Source organism: Ambystoma mexicanum, chromosome 5p, assembly GCF_040938575.1.
Source record: "Ambystoma mexicanum isolate Mex_15411 chromosome 5p, UKY_AmexF1_1, whole genome shotgun sequence".
Lineage (NCBI taxonomy): Eukaryota > Metazoa > Chordata > Amphibia > Caudata > Ambystomatidae > Ambystoma > Ambystoma mexicanum.
Genome location: NC_090930.1, coordinates 759,975,097 through 759,993,252, shown reverse-complemented (window position 1 = coordinate 759,993,252; position 18,156 = coordinate 759,975,097).

Here is an 18,156-nt window from a genome sequence, read left to right as displayed (position 1 = left end):
GTTTGTGTGCCCCCACTGTGTTTCCAAAAATGTTGCAGTTGAAATGGGCTTCAAACGAAGCTGGGCGGCGGCGGCACGCATGCCGTTACGCTCGCTTCCTCGTTGCCAGTGGTGTGTCCCCGATCCCTGCTGATGCGTCGGCAGGAAGCAGGGAGAAGTAGGCAGGTGTCGGTGGGCCTCGCTGCGTGGCTCTGTCAGGAGCAGTAAAGACACATACATCTTTCGTGTTGCTGTCCTGCCCCGGAACTGCCTCTGCGGCACGGCGGCGAGGCCTTTATTTGGGCGCCTTGCGTCACCGCGTAGCGGGACGCAAGACGGATATAACAGCCCCCTGGTGCTATATGGCATCAGCACCATCGGGGGTGGGGGCACAGCCAGCCATGCCCCTGACCGTGCGGGCCTCTGCCACTGTGCTTGCACAAGGGTCCTACGGCATCAGGGCATGTAGGCCTGTGCCTCCACGTGTAGGCCTGCAGCCTACATGAAATGAGACACAGACTCAGGAGATCCTAGTCTGGAGTCTGCAGCCGCTCTCCCGCATGTGCCTGCAGGGCTCCCTTTTATTCATGGCCCATCTCAAAGGGGCAATACAAAGGAGAGGGACAAATCCCCTTAAAGGGGCAACACACGGGAGGGTTCACTACACAACATCCGTCCTTTTTCATAAGGAACAAAACAACCAATAATACAACGTAACTGATTTTCCCCCCTCCCTTTACAGAAAGACATTACTTCAGAGACGGGGAACCAACTTCACACAGGATGTGCTATTAACACACGTATGGCCTCACATTCTTATATAAATATCACCTACCAACCCATCACCCTCGGGGGACGGTCACAGGGGGACACCCACGGTGGATGGTTGGCAGTTGGACCGCAAGCCATAAACCCTTTATTAACCTGGGGTACGGACTTACCACCATTGCATGACGCTCACGGATAGCCACTGTTACCATATAGAGCACCCTACCAACTGCAGGAGCACAGCTTCACATCACTGCCCTTTACTGAGACCACTTTAATCGTGTAAATACTGTGCAGGTTCACAGCACCACAACGCATGTTTACTGAGTCCTCTTTATGCCATGGCAGGACTGCAGGAGACCAGTTCAACTTCCATCAGCGTCCGTTCAGGAGTCACTTCACCAGGTCCATTGATGGTACAGTTTAAAGCCGGCAAAGCCGCATCTCGCAGGTGCCAGGGGCCACTTCAGCCTAAACCCTTGATGTTGAGCTCAGTCTGTGCAGGAATCCCTTCTCAGGATCCAGGTCCATTTACGGTGCAGTTCAAAAACTGGCAAAACCGCACCTGGCATGCGCCCTGTCCAGGCTGCTCAATGTCCTGCTTACAGGGTGCGGGCGATGGGACATCACTCACCCCCTTTCTCTGCAATGTTCCTCCAGACCGCGACATGCTGCTCTCCCGTGGCATGTGAGGGCACACAAGCACTCCTGAGGAGCTGCAACCCTTACTTTGCCCTTGCGGCGGAAGTCAGGCATGGCAGTGAGGCCACTTGTAGGGCAGGCAGGTAGGGTGATGGTATTGGCTTGGTGTCGCTCACAGGACAGGCAGGGTGAGAACAGTGTCACAGGGTGCACACAGGGCAGGCAAGTTACCTTCCTTGTTGCGTGGTCTAGTTCTCTGATGGCATGTTGTGCCTGACACTATTGGCAGGCCGTCTAGGCCACTAGCTCTCTGTTTCTTGGACGATCCTTGTAGAGCAGGCCAGGTGACTTTCGTGGCAGGGTGTCCTGTTTTCTTAACGCCACTGTGCTGGGAGATGTTCACTTAGATTCTCTGTTACAGCTCCCGGGTTCCTACCCGGCAGGCAGTGCAGGAATTGATGGGTGTTCCTCGTGCACAGTGGGCTTTGGCCACACGGATCACCTGGCTGCACAGAGCGCCTCACACCCGGTGCTTGAGGTACTTCACCTTGTCAGACCCCTTTCCAGGCAGCACCCCGTGCCTAGTAATGCTCAAGAGGTGTGCAGTGTCCGGAGCCCGGGATGCTCACCTGCTCGTGGCTTAGAATCTAGAGGAGCATAGGGGTGGAGGGTCCATGTTCGCCCCAGTGTGACCGTTGCTGGTGCTGCTGCCAAACTCTGCTGCGTTGATACGTGGCTGCTTTGGTGCGCAGATTACTTCTCCTACATGGAGCACTTTACTGTTTACCCTGGAGGACTGCCGTTGGACTGTTGGAATGACCACAGTTGCCCACTCTGCTTTGCAAACCTTCCGCTAGTACAGGGGGAGCTGCTCACCACTGTGTAGGTACACAGTCCTCGTCGCACAGAGCTGCCTTACGCAGTAGGGCACTTCAGCTCTGATGTTGGAGCCGTCCATGCAGCCCTGCTCCAGACCAGAGCGTGCCATCATGCATGCATCTTTTCACCGCCTCCTGCCCGGGTGAACACTGGGGCTGTCCTTGTTATTTCTCCAGACCCAAGTCTTCATTCTCACTGTTACCGCCGGGCCTGGGCTTTCAATAAGGCTCTGGTGTCGGCGGGGCACCCCTCTGACAGATGCCGCTGCTTGTGGGGCTCTGGCACACTGATGTTGGCAGGATGCCGCCTTCCTACCTCTTCGTTGTGCTCTGTCAGGAGCATCTCTACTTCACCTCTGGTTGCGGCAGCGGCCGCTCCATAATTTCACCCCTGGGGGGGGTCAGCTTGACTGTTCTTCGTGCGGCATCGTACCGCGGGGTGCAGGCTGGATGATCCTCTGGCCGCACAAGCACTCTCGTCGCAGAGGGCCACAGTCGGTGAGGGCCCACGGCGAAAGGTGCCTCCTTTCTTCCTTTGCTGCGGCACAGAGTACCACATTCTGCACACCGCCAGAGGCCCGGGCATCATACAGGGGATATCCGTTCAGCAGCTCCGACACCGGAACACCTTGGATGTTCACCCCCCTTTTTAACGTTTCACCTCACCGCTAGGCCTGAGATAATGAAAGGCCACAAGGATGGATGCTTCGGCGTGGTAGACAAATTTCCTTGGCCAATCAACGTCCTCTTTATGTTTTCCTTTTCAAGGAGGATTACGCCACACCTTACATGCATTCGAACATTGTTGCTGCATTACACTTTCCTGAACTCCAAAGCTACTCCTGGAACAGATATGTGAGGCCTTCATTTACGTTGTATAGGGGCAAAGAATGTTGCATGGTATCAATGCATACACCGAAGTGGCATGCCACAAATGCTGGAGGATTGGCGATGCTCACTAATGTGGGCCATACAGAATGTATGGCGTAGAACCAGTGGTCGAAGTGTATGAAAAGAAGTAGTGGAACTATGTTACCTTTTTTATTTTTTATTTTTTTATTTTTTATTTATGAATTTAGTTGAATTTAATCAACTTTTTTCAATTTAAAACAGAAATTTATCAAAAGGTTTACATATAAAACACAGTGAATTATAAAACATACAATCATAGAACCCTACAAATCACCCCAAATGTCACACCATCACTTCCAATGCTAATAGTTACATTTGGGTTTTGCATTATTAAACGATTGATACACAATGACCAGGTATGACAATCACTGTTCCATATAGCAGATATTGTTATGAATCGAGCTATTTTAGTAGATTTAAGGCTCGCAGAAAGTTAATTGTGGTCAGTCTTATGCTCATGCAGGTGGTAGTGGAAATAGCAAGCCATCTATGCTCATGTCTCATCTGGCTAAAGTAAGGCAAATGTTTACTAAAGTGACTTTGTCTTAAATTCATAAGTTCAGGACAGTCCACAATAACATGCTCCAAAGTTTCAATAGTTGTTGCATTGTTGCAAAACCGACATCCTGAAGATTCTCGCGGGATTTCTTTTCTACGGGCTTGAATTTCACGGGTAGGACATAAATTAAAACGCATGCGTAACAAAGCATTCCTAACAGCAGGAGAAGGAGATTTGCATAAATAGAAGGCCATGTCTCTATAACACTTTGCTGTGAAAACAGCTGGATCAAAATCTTTGTACTTCAAACACAGATCTCTAGTGTCAATCCAATCCATCATGTAGAGTTTTTTCTTAGCTCTATCAGGATCTGTGACAAGAGTTTCAATGGAAATGTCTGCATTTAGTAGAATGGTAAGGATGTTTTAGACCATGTTTTCAGAAACAGATGAGAGGAAGACATCAGATAGCTGGCAACTGTGGCTAAAGTTGATTTATCAAGAGCAGATAATAGACATTTTCTAAACAAGTTGCATAAGCGCCAGTTATACATTGCCAAAAGTGAGGTCAAACCTACTTCATATCGAATGATCGGGCCTGGAATGCCTTGTGGCAGATTTAGAATAGCACGCCAAAACTTTGCTTCTAAAGCATGTAGGAATACTGGATCACTTGTACTGTATGTCTCTAGACCATATAAGATGGTAGGGATGACATTCTGAATCCAGAAGATCAGAGCAGGTTTAATGGAGAATTTCCCAAATGTATGCATGATTAGACGAGTCTGGCGGATTGCTGCGAGAATTTTAACTTCAATTATCATTAACTGGGAATGAGCGTTCGACGCTCCGTCAAATAGGATACCCAAGTATGTATAATTGGGAACCACCTCTAAATTTATGTGCTCTAGTTTCCAGATCATGCGATGACTGCGCTTGCCTTTCGGAGTGTAGACTACGATTTGGGTTTTCTTGTCATTTACTACCAACTCATTCACTCGAAAATATTGACATATTGAACTATGTTACCTGCGGGCCTGCACCCACTCCCTACAAACCCCATTGCCACGACCCCTCACACACAAAATACACCCCCCCAAAACACTTGCACCTGCTGTTTAAGGGAACTTTCAGTGCAGTGCACTGAAAGTGAAGATTTCAACTTCTTTCTACACTTTAATTTTAAAACGATACCATTCCAGAACGTTTTTAAAAATAATAAAAGTATAGGAGCTGTAAAAGGTAATTTAAAAAAGTAGAGGAGCACCGCTCCCAACCACTCCCGCTCACTTCGACCACTGCGTAGAACAAGGAAAATGACAAGGCCGCATTTAATCATGAATGAATATTGCATTTGCTCATTCCGTTCCGTGGCTTTGTTCGGGAGTTTTACACCGCTGCAAAGGAGTCGCAACCTCACTATGTCAGATCCATGATAACATCAGACATCATTCAAATGAAATACGTCATCTCATTGATGTTGACAGCATTATTCCGGCTTGGTGGTGATGAAGCTGTGACAGCGGAGAGTCTGACAAGTCCGCGTGTACCAGCACACAAGAGGGAGTAGGATCATCTTTCCTTTTTTTTTTTGTCTTTTTTTTTAATTTATTTTTTTAACAGCTCGGCTCCCGGAGCTTCATTTCACCGCCGCAGCGCCCGGGATCTCCATGGGGCTCTGGCGGCGGCACAGCACCCTGCAGGGTGGTGCCGCCGCTCGCAGGGTCTCTCCCCTCCGCCTTGCAGTGGCTCTGTTCTTTCGTCACGGGAGGGTGATCGTGCCCTCCCTATTGGGGGGGGGTACTTCTCTTCCTCTAGTGGCCGAAGGCAACCGCACCGGTACTAGCCTCCTTCAGGCGGGGGAACGCTCCACTTCATTTCTTCAGCGGCGGACGCCGCTTCCTATGGTGCAGAGAATGTACCAACACTGCCACAGGGCTGCCCCTCTCCCCGACCGCACGAGCACCCTCTCCGCAGAGGGCCGCGACGGGGAAGGGGTCCACCAGCTGGCCACACATTATTTCCCCTGGGGCAACAGGCACTCCCCGCCACAGCTCTTTGTCTCGACAGATGCCCCTCAACCACTGCTGCTCCTTGATGGGCAGGAGCCCACTTTCTCCGCTCCACCGTAGCACTCCTTGAACGGCGGATGCTGCAGGGGGTGGGTAACAAAACCGGCGGAAAACTCCTACCCCGCCTCACGACGAGCACCCTACTCAGAGGGCGGCGGCAGGGCACCCTACCTTGTTTTTTGTTTCCGCTTCTCCTCCCTCATTCGCGGCGATGGCTGCGGCATGCAGCCCCCAAACAAAGGAGACAAACTTTGGAATGGCGGGAATGACATAATCCTGCAGCATCCCATCCTCGTCGCCAATGTTGTGGGTGGCCTGCCGTGGACATCCGGCAGGACCCCATCGTGCGGTGACCAGAGTGACCAGGGCCGGCCTTAAGGGCAGCAGCGCCCCAGGCGATTGTTCTTCTTCTTGCTGATAGACTTTTATCCATCAGCTGTGATCTTTGGATACCGAGGCTTGAGCCTCATTACTCCATCTTCTCGGGTTGAGTATGTAGTCGTGGGTTTGTATTCTTCTTGGTCTGTGTGGTCTTGTCACAGTAGAGCTGGTTTCACAGGGTCTTCGCAGTGATGGTCCGCGGGTAGCGGTCGAAAGGGTTTGCAGTGGTGGCAGTGAGTCTTCTGTTCAGAGGGTTCGGGTTCTGATCCAGTCCTTGGCAGACGTTCTTACTCAGCTTTGCTAGATGTTCGTCCAACATCTCGATGTTCAGGTCTCTGTGAAGGTCTGCTATCCTTGTGAAGATTGGAGCTCCAGATGATATACGCAGGGCCTTGTTCTGGACTATCTGAAGACTCTTCCGGTGTCGCTCATGGCAGGTCATCCATGCTGGGGAGGCATATGTCAGGGTTGGTCTGATGATCGCCTTGTAGATGTTGATCTTTGTCCGGAGGGGCATGGACTTGCTCTTCAGAAGTGGGTACAGCGATGCCATCTTTCCTGTTGCCTTCTGCTGAGTATTCTCGATGTGGCTTTCCCAGTTGAGTTTGCTGTCCAGGGTCACACCGAGGTAGCGGCTGCTGCTCTCCCTTTTCATGGTCTCCCCGTTGAGGCTGATGTGTGGGTGCTCCTTGATCTTCTTTCTGGTGAACAGCGTTGCAGTTGTCTTGCTGGTGTTGAGTTCTATCCGCCAGTCGCTGTACGACTTCGCGATGGTATCCAATGAAGCTTGCAGGTTCTTCGCCACTTCGTTATCACTGAATGACTGGGAGATGACTGCAACATCATCTGCATACAGCGCCAGGTCCGTCTTGTGGAGATCTGTCGGGATGTCGTTGGTGAAGAGGTTGAACAGGAAGGGTCCGAGGTTCGATCCCTGTGGCACGCCTGCTCGGATGGGATGTGATGAGGACATCTCAGACCGCATGGCGACATGGAAGGTGCGGCCTCCCAGGTAGCTTGCGATCGTCTTCACCAAGTAGTTCGGAAATCCCAGGCCAATCATCTTGTGCAGCAGTCCCTTGTGCTAGACTCGGTCGAATGCTTTGGCGACATCCAGGAAGACGAATCCTGTGGACTTCTTGATGTTGAATCCGTGGCTGATGGTGTCCACCACTCTCAGTAGCTGATGAGTCGTTGCATGCTCCTTTCGAAATCCAAACTGTTCCTTTGCTACTAGATTTCTTTCGGAGGTGAAGTCGCTGAGTCGGGCGAGGAGGACCTTCTCCAGGAACTTCGATAATCCAGAGAGCAGGCTGATGGGGCGGTAGTTCGCTGGATCCCTCAGTGGTTTGCCGGCCTTTGGGAAAACGACGACCCTTGCTTCTTTCCAGGAACTCGGGAAGTGCTGGAGCCTCATGCATGCATTAAAGATCTCTGTGAGGGGTTCCATTGATGCTGGATTGGCTGGTTAACAGGGGGCGGGGCCAGGAGGGGCCACTTTTTTATATATATTTTTTTACCCCCTCGCTCCGGCAATGAGGTTAAATAGGACGCGTTAGCAGCCCATTGCCATTGAATGAGCCCGCTGCCGCGGGTTAATTCAATGGCAATGAGGCGCCTACCACGCCTTCTGCCACCACGCCAGCTTGGGAGAGCCCTTGAAAGACTCCCCGGAGCTGACGTGCTGAGGGGCTAATGGCGCCTTTTCTTGTGAAAAGTACCCACGGCGGAGGGGCGCATTTAAATGCACCCGCCGCCGTGGGTACATTTTACAGTAAAAGGTCGCCTGCTGCACCTTTTCCCTTGCAAGACTCCCCCTAGGGCTGGCGGTGACCCACAGCATACGACAGGCCCAGTGCCTGTGAGGGTTGGGGCCTGGTGCTATATGGCATCAGCACCATCGGGGGGTGGGGGCACAGCCATCCATGCCCCTGACCGTGCAGGCCTCTGGCACTGTACTGGCAAGAGGGTCCCACGGCATCAGGGCCTGCAGGCCTGTACCTCTTCGTGTAGGCCTGCAGCCTACATGAAATGAGACACGGACTCAGGAATTCCTAGTCTAGAGTCTGCAGCCGCTCTCCTGCACGTGCCTGCAGTGCTCCCTTTTATTAGCTTGAGCCATGAAGAAGTCATGGCCCATCTTAAAAGGGCAATACAAAGGGGAGGGACAAATCCCCTTAAAGGGGCAACACACACGGGAGGGTTCACTACACAACAACCATGATGGATAAAGTTTCGCTCAAATGCTTTATTTTGTACTGTATAGGATCATAGAGCATGTATTTCGTTTGAGATAGTGTATTTGAAAGACCTGGGCTACCTTCATAGAATATGCGCATGGGGCAATTTTACTTGTATGGTGGACTATTCCCGGTCTTCAATATGCGGAAATATCACATAGAACCTAAATGGTACCAAGTGAAGAATTCCTGGTCTTCAATATGCCGAAATATCACATAGAACCAAAATGGTACCAAGTGAAGAAATCAATTTGCTAAAACCGATATATTAAATGTTCGATTTAGACAGACCGCTCGTCTCCGAGTGTTCTTTCTAAATCGAACTGTGCCAGCCCCTGGGGCTGACAAGTGTGGCCATGAGAATGCGCGCAAGGGCTGACAAGCATGGCTGTGACAGAAGAGGGGAGGGGGTGTGTGTGTGTGTGTGTGTGTGTGTGTGTGTGTGTGTGTGTGTGTGTGTGTGTGTGTGTGTGTGTGTGTGTGTGTGTGTGTGTGTGTGTGTGTGTGTGTGTGTGTGTGTGTGTGTGTGTGTGTGTGTGTGTGTGTGTGTGTGTGTGTGTGTGTGTGTGTGTGTGTGTGTGTGTGTGTGTGTGTGTGTGTGTGTGTGTGTGTGTGTGTGTGTGTGTGTGTGTGTGTGTGTGTGTGTGTGTGTGTGTGTGTGTGTGTGTGTGTGTGTGTGTGTGTGTGTGTGTGTGTGTGTGTGTGTGTGTGTGTGTGTGTGTGTGTGTGTGTGTGTGTGTGTGTGTGTGTGTGTGTGTGTGTGTGTGTGTGTGTGTGTGTGTGTGTGTATATATATAGCTGGTAAAGGTATGAGAGGCTGACTGGACTTCAGAGGGGGTGCTAGAGGGACAGCCTACATAGCAGGCTGGTAGAGCAAGGTGGTCCAGAAGGCCACTAAGAACGACCAGCGCTAATGCCAATAGTTATAAATATAAAAGGCAGCGTTCAACATGAATTTTTGAGGGTACCTAGACCAAGTGCCCTCGGTAAGAAACAAAGTCAATATAATCAATGAACTGCGCCAATTTACAATAATACATCAATCAGTTGAGTTATATTTTTAATTCCATTCCACAGCCTGACACGTGTTTCGAGCAGAGCTCTTCTTCAAAGGCGTTGATGCTTGTCGAAGGCGAATAATCAATAGTACGATTAATTCTAGGGTAAAGTCCAAGGGATACAGTTGTTGCCGGAAGGCTGTCTACTATAATTAGTCGTTGCAATTGCAATTTACATTAAGTCCTGGAATTGTACCCTAGAATTAATCGTACTATTGATTATTCGCCTTCGACAAGCATCAACGCCTTTGAAGAAGAGCTCTGCTCGAAACACGTATCAGGCTGTGGAATGGAATTAAAAATATAACTCAACTGATTGATGTATTATTGTAAATTGGCGCAGTTCACTGATTATATTGACTTTACATAGCAGGCTGTCCCTCTGGCCGACCCATCCCGGTTGTCCAAACTCCTCTTCCTCCTGGAGGCAGAAGGGGCATTGTGGTAATTATTATGCTACATGCCGCTGGGGAGGCCGTGACGGGCGGGTAGCATTCTGGTCTGGGTCCGGTCGCTGTGCTGGCAAGGGGCGGTATGCAGGATATTGTTACTCAGTGCAGGGTTTCATGCGGGGAGGTTGATTTTGAGTCTCTGGCAGTCGCTGCACTGAGGGGCTGTTATGTCAATGAGCTTGCTTTCCTTTGTTTGATGTGCACTGGGCGGTTGCAGCACCATTGGTTTTTATGTAAATGTTTGGGGGGTTCGCTATTGACATCTTAAGGGATATGCAGAGTGCAGAGTTCTGTGTGGAACAATGGCAATGTAAGGGGGGACTCCCCAATCCATCATGGAGGACAGGTCATGCCCTGCAGGAGACCAATGCAAAGAGGGACCCTCCTATATATATGTCCTTTACTCTAATCCCAACTCCTCTTTCTGCAGCTGTCTTGCACCAGACACCCATTGCAACAATCCAACTGCGTAGCGCGGAGAAAAGGATCCAGCGAAACAGGAGGGATCTCAACCTCTCCGCCACCTGAAGCTACGACGAAACTCTTCTGGATAGGACCTCTCACCCGAAAGCTGAAACAATATGAAACAGAACAGGGTGGTGGGTGGAATAAAAAACATAAAAAAGGGTGGGTGGGATAATACTCACCTCTGGTCTTTAATAGAATCCAAACCCCCTGTCACGTTAGTGAGGGGGATTATCCATTCTATGGCATGACTGGAGGCTTCATATTATGCAAGTTTAAAGCCCTTGCATCACATTAACCCCAACATGATCAATACACTTATGATAAAATAAAATGCTTTTAATGATGATTCCTTTGACCAATCAGCTGCTTTGGTAATTTTTTTCCCCAGGAGAAGGCCCTAAACACCATAGCACCTTAACTGAATTACCAAAGGAGTAATTAACTCCCTCTTTTCACATAATTTACTTACTCTATCTAGTCAAAGGGGGCAAGGGACCCCGCAATAATGTTCGCACAAGAAAAGCAACTGAGAGGTATTAAGAGGCTAAGCGCCTCTGTACTTCAACTCATAGAGCCTCATTACGACCCTGGTGGTAGGGGGTTAACGGTGCCTGTAGAGCTGCCGGTGCCATTAACTCCCTACCGCCTCATTACGAGGTCTGCTTGCGGGTCCCGCGAGTCCCGCGAGCAGACTAGGAGGCTAACAAAGGGCCCGTCATTAACGGGCCGCCTGTTAGCATCCTCCCCATTCTCATGGACTATGGGGGCTCAAATGGGGATGTACCAGGTCTGGGTTCCTAGAATGAGGAAATACTGGGCCCTCCAAGGTCTGAATGGCCCGGTATTTCCCCATTCACGGAACCCGGACCTGGTACCCGGTATGGGGGTAGCCATGCTGCTAAATGCGGCATGGCTACCTGCATTGTCGTAATGAGGCCCACAGTCTTTTAAAACACTCAATTACTCATACATCAAAATCTCTGGAAAACTTGGATAAGAGATGGAGGAAACCAAACACTTACACCTCCTGGCAATAAAGAAAGTGACCCCCTGAGGCGAGAACCTTTTATAGTCCATATATAATGATTTTATATTAGATAAAACATCTTAACAGGAGCAAGGCCCACATAGATAACTCGAAAAGCAGTTATAGCATAGACAACCTTCATTAGAAAGGACAAAACAGACTAATCCCCCTAAAAGAAAAAACACCTTGCTTAAGTGAGACCTAATGTCAATGTTCTAGAAGACCCTGCCTATCCACTGACTTCACTCAACGACAACATTAACGACAACATATCTCGTTGAGATATTGGCAGTGAAATGAATTCATCGACATGTAATGTTGCTTTCTAAACAATTCCACCAGAAGTTACCTATCTCTACTGTAAGGGAGAAAACGGAACCGAAAATTGAGCCACACACCAACTAACCCAGCGGTTACGAGCTGAAGGGTACCCTGATTTATCAGAGGTTGCCCGAAGTCCTTGATGACACAGATAAAGTCCTGTGAAAAAAAACCTGGAAGCACCCGGAAAAGATGAAAGTTCTACTTAACTAAGGGAGAGGAGACCCTGAAGGGTCAGCTTCAAAAATAAAAACGGCCATGGCTAGAGAGGGACGAAACTAGTAATATCCACTGGCCCTCATTACGACCCTGGCGGAAAGTGACTGACCGGAGCGCCACAGCGTAAATAGCGTTTCCGCCATTGCACGAAGGAGCAAAGTGCGGGCCATTCCGACCCATCGGGCACGAGCACCACGCCACGGCGGAAGTGCAAAGTCCGCGATGGCGGAAATGACCCCAAAACGGCCCACACCGCCGCCGTACGGCGCCCTAGGTGCCATACCGCCACCCCTCTTAGCGGTCACCGCAGTGTGCGCCTACCGGAAAGTACGGTGACCGGAAATATACGGAAACGGAAGTAAAAACATGGGCCCGGAATGGGAAACATCCCGCCGTACACCTATAAAACCACTAAAACCACACAACCACTAAAATCACTACCCTGAAACACACCCCAACCCGTCACCCACCCTAGCGAAACCAAGAAAAATGGGAAAAGTAGCGAAGAAAGCGTGCGACCGCAAGCGGCAGGTCCACTTCTCCCGTGAGGAACTCACCGTGCTAACAGAGACCCTCCAGGAGAATGCTGCCGTCGTCTTCTCCACGCAAATGACCAGAACGGCACTTGCAAACAAGAAGACCATATGGGCTCTGGTGGCACAGCGGGTAAGTGCGGTGGGGACCGCACCCCGCACCCCACAGCAATGCCGCAAGCGATGGGACGACCTGCGGATACGCGTCCGCAGCATACTCTCTGCCAACCGCAACATTGCCACAGCCACCGGGGGAGGTCCTGAATCACCCATCAAGTTGACCCCCTGGGAAGAAATCTGTGCCTCCACCATCGGAATGGAGAGCATAGAGGGAGTCGGAGGGATGGAGAAAGGAGTGCAGACATCCGAAGATTCAGGTAGGTGGGCCCGATAAAACAATGCCAAATCCACACAGTCCATCCATGTGAAGTACCATGCGTCCACATAGTGCAACAGAAACACATGTCCAGGAGAACGTCCACACACATCGGCCTGATAGCGCACGTTAAAACCCACAATAAATACATAAATAATTAAAAACCCCTAATACACGCACTACACGTGCAGCAGGCACACCCTAACTGCAGGCTGCCAAACAACTGCACCCTCACTCCACACACAAATTAAAGCACCTCCAAGGCCCCGACCCAAATCACCCTCAGGTACCACCCCAAAGCATGTGAAACAATGCCATTCCAATTCCCACAGACCCATCAATAACCCTCGCCCTCCTTTACTCCACCACAGGGTCCGATCCAAACGACGAGCTACAGGACACCCCTACCAGCACACCTGCAAAGAGGGCCAAGACCAACGGCCAGAGACCCTCCACCTCAGCTGCACGCATCAAGACACGGCAGCAGCACAAATCAGGTGGCAGCACAGAGGAGGGAACATCAACAGGCACCCCAGCAGCCAGCATGCCCACAACACCACCACCACAGGTCCCCCCAAAGGATGCCACAGAAGGCACTGCCTCTGGTGGCAGCAGCACCATAGGTGACACCCCATTGATGGCAGCATGCTCGGACACAGAAAACGGGGATGTCGAAGTCAGATCCATCCATGACCTGTCCCAATCCCCCTGTCTGTCCCATCCCGTACAACATGAGGATACCACGCAGGGGCACCCACAAGACGACTGGCCATCCCCCACAAGCCCTGTGGCAAGGCAACATGAGGACAACAGCCCCTCTGTGGCACCCCCGCAAATGGCCATGGCCCAGCAGAGGCAACAGTCCCTCGACCAGTTAATCGTACAACAGCAGCAACTGGCCACACTCCTCAAGGACCATGCCGATGAATGTGGGGGCACTAAGGCAGACATAGAAACATCAACTGAGACACTTAGGGCAGAAATGGAGAGAGGTACAGAGACGCTAAGGGCACAAATGGAGAGTAGCACCGAGAGCCTGAGAGTCCAAATGGAGAGTAGCACCGAGAGCCTGAGAGTCCAAATGGAGAGTAGCACCGAGAGCCTGAGAGTCCAAATGGAGAGAAGCACCGAGAGCCTGAGGGGGGAACTGCATGCGACGTCCAAAGACGTATGTGCCGAACTTGCCGCAGTGCGCCGTGTGCTCACTGAGCTCTCGCAAACCCTTAGGGACATGCATGGACGTGAGCAGGCAGACACATCATCCGTTGCAAGTTCCGTCCAGGGCAGCCCCCAACGTAGATCTGGAAGTAACCTGCGCTCCACAGGCAGGGGTGCCCCTGATACCCGCAGAGGGGGCTTGCAATAGCGACAGCCCACTGACAATGAGCATCTTTGGACACTGGTGTTCGGGGGGGAGGTAGGAGGGTGGAGGGGGTGTGTTGGGCTCACTTGGGTGGCGGGTCGATAGGGTGTTCAACATGACATCACATATGCCATAAAAAGTGCACGATCAACCAATGAGATGTGTGGACATTGATCTGTGTGTACTAGGCCATCATAGGCGTACAGTCCATATTGTGCATGTCCCAGACACACGCAGTGCCACGAGTCCCGTGTCCATGTATCAGCCACCAGGCGTGAGTGCTAGAAGCATACATCAATGAGATGCTGACGAATGTCACGGGCCTCCGGTGCCTCGCAGACTCCATGAGGTGCTGCCACATCCCCACCCTCATCATGACCATCATCAGGTGCTTGCAGTTCTGCGTCAGGGGGCATGGGCACATTTCTACGTACGCACATGTTGTGGAGCATGACACATGCCATCACCATCCTTGCAACCTTCTCATGGCGGTACAGGAGTGCCCCGCCAGACCTGCTGAGGCAGCGGAAACGAGTCTTCAGTAGGCCGAATGCCTGTTCAATGACTACACGGGTACGTGAGTGGGCATGGTTGTAGTCCTCCTCATGCTGGTCCCGTGGGTTCCGGACTGGTGTGAGGAGCCATCTCTTCAGTGGATATCCAGCATCACCTGTATGTGGACGAGAAACGTATGATGTGGAATGCCATTGATACGTACGCACACCCCCCCCCTTCCTGCCAGGTCATTGCCAATTCACATACCCCACATAATCATGCATGTAATGAGACTCACCGAGTAGCCAGGATCTGTTCCCTGCGTGTCGCTCCATGTAGCGTGGTATTGTAGAGTTCCTCAAGACCATAGAATCATGGGTTGATCCAGGGAATCGGGCACAACAATGTGTAATGATCCTGTTGGAGTCACACACCATTTGTACATTCAGGGAAGGAAATTGTTTTCGGTTGCGGTACTGGGCCTCCATGGCATGTGGGACGACCAATTCCACATGGGTGCAGTCGATGGCACCAATGCAACCCGGTATGCCGGCAAGTGCATGGAATCCCACTTTTGTGTTGGTAATTTCCTGCTCCGAGCGTGGTAGAGAGATGTAGTCGTCTGCGTGCTGCAGGAGGGCATCGAGCACTTGAAATAGTGTCCGTGAGAACAGTGGCTGAGAAATGCCATGCAACTGTCCGACTGTGTGCTGGTAGGTGCCTGTGGCCAGGAAGTGGAGTACAGACACCACCTTCAGTAGGGGTGGGATGGCGGTTGGGCTATCTATCATGCTGACAAGGTCAGCCTGTGTCATGTCCACAATGGCGGCTATGGTGTCCCGGTCCAGACGGTAGAGGGTGTGGATCTGCTCATCAGTGAGGTTGAACGGATGTGCTCGGAGGCGTGGGATTGCGGGCTGCCTGCGTGGTGGTAGTGGCTGTGCTGGTGGGCCTTGCTGGCCCTGCCTTGGCCTCCTCCTCCTCCTGCGTCTCCTCCGTGCGGCTGGTTGTAGTTGGTGTTCGTCTTCTTCTTGGAGTTGGAGCACTTGCAGTGCTATCAGGTCCCCCAGGGCCAACATCGCGAGTCCTGCCGGTAGCATTTCGGTGTGGTTGTGGGAGGAGACTGGCTGTGCAATTTATGTGTTTTCAGGCTGTATGGCCTCCACCTGTGGTGATTCATTCCACCTGTGCAAACTGCTCTCCCCTTTGGCCGAGCACGTCCCGCGCACAACGCTGCAATTCGGGGAATGGCATCTTGCTATTGCAATCATGTATTTGTACCCGATGGCCGTGTAAGATTGGTTGATATGTTCATTCTGCTGTGGTCCCATTGTTTCACATACTATCTGTGCAGTCGCGAACAGACTTGTGAAGGGTCAGTGGAACGTAGTACTCGAGTAACGGTGGGCCCTCATGCATCACTGTACCGAGTTGCAACGACGGGCGGGGCGTCCCATTTGTGGGTGAAGGCAGTTGCCATTTTCACACACAGCCGCACTCGATGGAATAATTAGTGATTTCAAACGGCCACAGATGCCTTTTCGACGTGATGTTGCAAATGAGGAATTCGAAGGGCGGCGCTTTCGGTTTCCAGCTAGCGGCGAGGAGATGCCCACAGGTCTGACTGCAAATATAACATTCTATTGTTCAATGTCCTTGAGACAGGGCCCATGGCGAGGAAGCAATGATTGATATGAATAGTTTGGGATGCGCAATAGCTACGTGGGCGATGAGGCCGGCCGTTCCCAAATACATGTTACTTCACAACACTGGAATTACGGGCTGGGGCACTGTGGATTTTGCAGGCTGCATAACGCACAGACTCAATGGATGTTTCTAATGTTATGTGAGTAATTATTCAGGCGTTTTGATCCCGGGATGAGGGAATGATGAATGGATGCATTGGCAGGTGATTTGATACAGAGTTTGCCATGTACAGGGCTTCTTGGGATCTATCTGCCTCCCCTACGCTATGTGATGCAGGGCTGCCATAGTGGGACTATCGTCTATCTGGCCTTGTTGAGCCCTCCCTGTCTCGACGCGCCCTCAGACACTTGTGTCCATGCACGTTAACATTCCCATCTGATGGATTCTGTTTTGACAGACGCATGCACAGGTACACTCGTTTGTGATGGTGTTTGCACCTCGATATAGATGGTTATGAGTCGCAAGTGGTTTTGGGGTGGTGATGATCCTTTGGAGTGGGCTAGCATGCATATGGCTGTGGATTTCGTGTGATCATTGAAGTGAGTTGTTGGAATGTAGTTCTGATGGCCATTCTGTTCTTTTTCTTTTCTTTTGGTTGACAGGTATCTCCTCCCCTTTTGCCACTGCCATCTGTATGCCACTCCTGCAGATGGGTTTTACTCCCGACACCTGCTGCTTCGTGTTAATCAGTGGAGCAGCATTACGATCTTATGGGACGATCGCCAATGGCCCACATGCCCTTACGCAGTACTGGTGGCTCGGAGCAACATTTCGGCCTTTCAGCTGGACTAGTGCCTCCCCATTGGGACGGCCCTGCGGTTCTGTGCGCTTCCATGTTGCCTTTTCGTACGTGAATGTGGCTCTGTGTACCATGGGGGAACAGGGCGACACACAAGTAGTGGCTGGTCATTTCTTGCGGATGCAGCCCACAATGGTGATTGGTGTTTTGGAGTTCATGGCCTGATGGCTGTATGGGCTTGGTGACTTTGATGTGCATAAAATTTCTATTCTGATTTGGCCCGTGTACCGTTTTTCTTTGCAAGTGATGTGGCATATGCCTATTTGGGGGGCGATGTATTGTGAGGAGATCTGCATTGGGTTCCAGCTTCGGAGTTTAGTTGCGTGGTACTGTACTGGGCGCGTTTGCCTACTAAGCCCGTGAGGTCAGGGATGGGGGCTGCCAATATGACAGTTTGAATGTTGTCATGCTCAGGGGCGGGGGATTGGGTTTTGTGTAACAGATGCCGGTCAGCCAGGTGGACTGGTGGAATGATGTGATTCTAGGAATATTGCTGGTCACAGGTGCCTGTGTTTGCGTGCGTTTCTTGGTAGGGGACTGTGGTCATGTCCATTGGGATGGCTTCTGTATTCGTGCCATCTGTGCCCTGCAGCTCCCATTGGCCCCTCTTGTGTTTCTTTTGTTCGTTGCCATGCATGGGTGACTTGTACATTTCAATGGTTGCATTGTGACTTCATTGCACCTACGGGGAGTTGTACTTTGTGGGCAGGGAGCGGTGTACAGGCACTCAGTGGGGCCGTTTACGGTTGATTCGCGATGCCGTACTTCGCACCATGGCGGAATGGTACATTACGCCATGCCTGATGGCGTTAGGTACATGTCCGCTAGGGTCGGAATTGGCGTACCCTTGCGCCATGGTGGTGCGCGCGTGCTTGGTGCAGTTAGCGTTGGCGTTCACTACGGTGTCGCTAATGGCTTCGTACTTTGCGGTGACGGGTCATAGTCGCACCGAGCGCTATTCGATGGCG